General features: G+C 60.4%; 1 long non-coding RNA gene across 1 annotated transcript; it reads left to right on the top strand.

Annotated features, from left to right (window-relative positions):
• The first annotated feature begins 297 nt into the window (after nucleotides 1-297).
• On the top strand, nucleotides 298-2,664 carry LOC115305042. The gene is made up of 3 exons (XR_003914737.1): nucleotides 298-385; nucleotides 1,049-1,215; nucleotides 1,665-2,664. It is a non-coding gene; the product is annotated as an uncharacterized LOC115305042 (long non-coding RNA).
• The last annotated feature ends 1,877 nt before the right edge of the window (nucleotides 2,665-4,541 follow it).

The raw sequence follows: 4,541 nt of genomic DNA, 5'->3' as shown, positions 1-4,541 counted from the left end.
GGGGCGGGGGCGGGGGCGGGGGCCGCGACGGTGGCCTCTCCCCAGCTCCGGTCTGGGCGGCCGCTCGAGACCCCCGGCCGCGCGGAACCCCCTCCCAGCCGCCCACCCCGGCGGTTCCCGAGCCTGCGGTCCCGAGGTCGTGTTGGTTCCTGAAGCCGCCGGGCGGGGCGGGCGGGGGGGGCAGGTGAGGGTTCCTGTGCGTGGAGGGGGGGACGCCTGGGTTCGTTCTGGGCCTCAACCTGCCTCCCTGTGCCTCAGTTTCCCCGGGGAGGACGCCACGTAGAGCAGCGCCGCTCCGGACGCCGAGGGACTGCGGCGCGGCGTCGTGCTGCCCCCTGCCGGCCACGGGAGGGAGGCGGCGCGGCGGAGGGAGGTGGCGGAGCAGGTATCTCCACTCTGGGGTTCAAGACTGGAAGTCCCTCCCTGGACGGTGTGGTTTCTCCTGGGTGTCTCCCGGGCATGGCTGGAACTCTGAATGGCTTCAAGGTTGGGAGAAATCTGGGGCAGGGAGAGCCCTATGAATCCCTTTCCCGTGTGCGTGCGCGCGCGTGCACCCATGCGTGTCCATACAAAAACATAAAACTAGCTCCTGCCCCAGGGCCTTTGCATACACTCCCTTTGTCTAGCGCAGTGTTCTTCCTCTGGTTCTGTGTGACTCCAGCATGAATGTCCCACATCGGAGGGGCCCACACAGTCCTCCTCCTGAATATACTCACTGGTATACTCTGTCATAACATTCCACTGTCCCTTCTGTGACACTGAGGACAGTATGCCATTACTTATTTCCTGGCTACCACCAGCTTATAAGCTCCACGGGAACCATCTCCACGTCTGCTTTGGTTCTCGCTCAGTAAGTGCTCAATAAACAGTTGTTGGATGAACAAACGGTTTTCCACGAGGCAGCAGCATCCGAGACCCGGGACCTTACAAGCGGGGGGCGGAGGGGCGGGGACCTGACACTCCTTTAAACCTGGAGAGCCAGCTTGGCCACTGTCTCCAGCGTTGACCACACCCCATCCCCGCTGCTTTTCTCCTGCCTTGCTCTCAGGTCTTGTTACCGGCGTCACCGACAAATGTCCCCCGTGTGCCAACGACTCTGAGCCAGTTACACGGCGTGTTGTGTGGAGCAGGGTCCAGGAAGTACCCAGCTGCCGGATCTCACACGGCCTTGTGAAATGTGCTGGCAGCCTCACTGCACAAAACGAGGAAACCGAGGTAGAGAAGGAAGTGCTTGGCCAAGATCACATCGTTGGTGAAGCTGGGACTCGAACCCCAGGCCCAGAGCTTGGGCTCCTTCTGCAGCACAGCTCAGCCTCTAGGGAGACAGGGCCTGTGCCTCATGTAAACATCCACATCCTGATGCTGGGAATCCCAAGTTCAAGGGGGCACACAGTGAGGCGAGAGGTCATGAGGAAGGTGCCAGTGGCACTGGGCAAACCCCAGGGGCAGTGAGGCATGTGAGAAGGGTCTGGAAGGAACAGATTTGTAGTAGAATTCCTAACACCCCCCCAAGATGTCCTGTCCTAATCCCAGGGACTGTGACTACGACAAGACACTACATTATGTGGCAAAGGTGTCGTCAGATCATGAATCAGTTGACTTTGAGTTTGTCCAAAGGGGATCCCAAGTGCACCTGACCTGATCACACAAACCTTTCCGAGCAGAGACTACTCTCTGGCTTGAGGCCCGAAGGGCAGTCCGAGGCGGTCCGAGGGACTTGATGAGGAGGGCCACACCGCAGGGAATTCAGGAGCCCAGAGCCGGTCCTGGCACCTCAGTCCTGCAGCCTCAGGACCTGGATTCTGCCACGGACTCCCCAGAGCCACCGAGCTCGTGCCCTGCCCACGTGCGGCTTCCACGTGGTGAGACCCTGGGCGGAGAGGCAGCCGCACCTGCCGGACTTCTGTGCGCACAGGTCGGGGCGTCGCGTTCAGCTGCTGGGTGTGTGGCGATCGACCCCACGGTGATATAAAACGAATACAGTACGATCTGGACATGCAGAGATAGGAAAACAGAAATCCAAATGACCCAACAGTATGAACTTGGGCTTCTGGGCACTGGGAGGCGGTGGAGGAGACAGGGGCTTGGACACAGGCCCAAAAGGCTGAGGAGCAGGGACTCCATTTCATGGGCACTGGGGAGCTACTGAAGACTCGTGAGGGAGAAGGCCCACCCAAGGTGGGCCCTGAACGGAGGGTCCCGGGCTTGTCTGAGCGGCCAACCCCTAGGATCACTCTAGACCTACTTCTCCAGAATGTTCTGGGGAAGGGCCCTGGGAATCTGCATGTTAGGTCAAGACTCAGGTGGCTCCGGGGATCAGCACATTTGGGAAGTGCTCCTACCAGACAGTGTTCTGAGAGCACATCCAGGTCCTCTCTGTGCACAAGGTTTTCCAGAGCTCCTATCAGGGAAGGGGCCACAGGGAGGAGTCCCCCCCTTCGTGGGAGGGGCAGTGCACCTGCTGATGGGTGGGGACCAGAGCAGAGCCTGCCTGGGAGAAGACGCTGTAGGAGACAGACGGCTCCGCTGGAGAAGGGCAGACCGAGCTTTTCCCTTCCCCGAGGGGGACCCCAGAGCCCGGCAGGGTTGCACGAGGTGCCGAGAGGCCCAGAGAACGGGACGGAGTGAGCGCCTGCGGCCAGCATCTGTTCACCACGAATAAACGTGCAGGCCTTCCTCTGTGACGGGGCTGTGACTTCTGCCCTCTGCGAGGTTCTGAACCCAGGACGGGAGGCATGTGCTGGGGAGCGGGGTGGGGTGCTCAGGACCGCAAACTTGCTGTTTGGCTCAAAGGTCCGGTCGGCCCCTGCGGAGGGGCCGTTGTTACCTTGGTGACGGGGTTTCCTCCACTTGTCTCCACTCTCGGGTGGGTGTCTCCTCCACTGACACCTGCTGGGAGGACTGAGGGGTTGACGGAGCCCCCCCCCTCCCCCCGTCCCCAACCACGGCTGGGTTGTTTGGAGAGAAATCCTGCTTCCCTGCATCGGTGCCCCGTGATGGGGTGGTGGTTTGTTGGAGCGCCCTCCCCTGGCGGATGCGGACCTCGCCTGCCTGGGCGGGTGGGCTGAGTCCCCCAGATACGGCGCTTGCACCCCGAGAAGCCAATAGCTCAGCGGCCCTTGCTCAGCCTCAAGCTTACCGGGGCCTCTGACGGGCACAGCTGCCGGAATAAAGAAAAGAAACGTTCTTCGCTCTTACTCAGAGCGAAGCTTCTGAAATGTGCATCAGTGGGCTGTTCTCCCCTTGATGTACAGGTGACCCCCCGCTTGGTCCGGGGTCTGCACCTGCCCGCATGGGACGTGGGATTGTCACGGCCAGAGGGAGAAGGAGGGCTCATTTAAGACTTCCCGGCCAGGGTTTTGCGATCCAGAGGGAGGGTCTAAGGAGAGCAGAGAGAGGACCACTGGAACCTTAACGGTAGAATAGAGAGAAAACAGGCACCGCCCACTGGGAAATGGTCGCTTGGGCTGCATGAGCTGGCGCAGAAATGAGTCCCCCCAGATTTGGGGCCAGAAAGGAAGAAGGGACAGGAGGACTGAGGACCTGCATTGAGAGGACACTTGGGGACACCAGGGGCCAGTCTTTGAAGAGTTGCTTGGACGTGATCCCGTACGGAAGCTCACCCAGGGCCCGAGGATTGCCACGTCGGGAGGGTCACCTGCCGCCCGGGGGGGGGAGCGCCGCTGGGCCCACCGCTGTCCCAGGACAGAGAGCGGCTCCCCAGCCTGAGAGACGTTCGGTCCTGGAACCGGCAGTCCCAGGAGAGCCAGGCCGGGCTGGTCACCCTCAGTGCAGCAGCGCTTCTCACTGCTGTGGGGCGCGCACCTTCCATCCGGGTCTCGCACCTGCCGGCACATAACCGAGAGGAGACGTCTGTCGGCCTGGGCCCAGGACATGGCTCCCTGTCCAGACGTCCCTGCGGAAACCCCTTCCCCTCCCTCTTTTCAAAGACCCAGGACACTCAGAAGCCCCTCGGGACGGAGGGTGGGAGCAGCGACGGGCAGTGAGTATGAAAGAGGAGTCCCCAGGTCGGCACTTGAGTGGGGGCGGCCGGCTGTGAAAGTCGCCCTCAGAGCACCGCGTGCCGCATCTGCAGAATCGGCCCAAGCTGCACTCGGGCAAATGCATTGCTTCCACCGCTGAAGGGGAAGATGAGAATCCGTAAAGCCAAGTACTGAGAGGCAGCACTTTCGTAAGTGGGACGCCTGGGGGCTCAGTCAGTTAAGCGTCATGCTCCTGATTTCGTTTCAGGTCATGATCTCGCAGTCGTGAGATCGAGCCCTGTGTCAGGCTCCATGTTGGGCGTGGAGCCTGCTTAAGGATTCTGTCTCCCCTTCTCCCTCTCTGCCGTTTCCCCCACTTCAAAAAAAATTTTTTTTAGTAAGAAATGTATTAAGGCAAACTTTTCCTGTAAAGGGCCAGGCGGTAAATATTTCCGATTCTGCAGGGCCACACGTGGTCTCTGTCATACAGCCTTCTTTGATTTGTTCATTTTCTTTACACCTCTGTAACGATGTAAAATCCACTCTTAGCTTGGGCAT

The sequence above is a fragment of the Suricata suricatta genome, chromosome 10, assembly GCF_006229205.1.
Source record: "Suricata suricatta isolate VVHF042 chromosome 10, meerkat_22Aug2017_6uvM2_HiC, whole genome shotgun sequence".
Lineage (NCBI taxonomy): Eukaryota > Metazoa > Chordata > Mammalia > Carnivora > Herpestidae > Suricata > Suricata suricatta.
The sequence above is the reverse complement of the archived record's forward strand: the minus strand, read 5'-3'. Positions and strand labels throughout refer to the sequence as shown.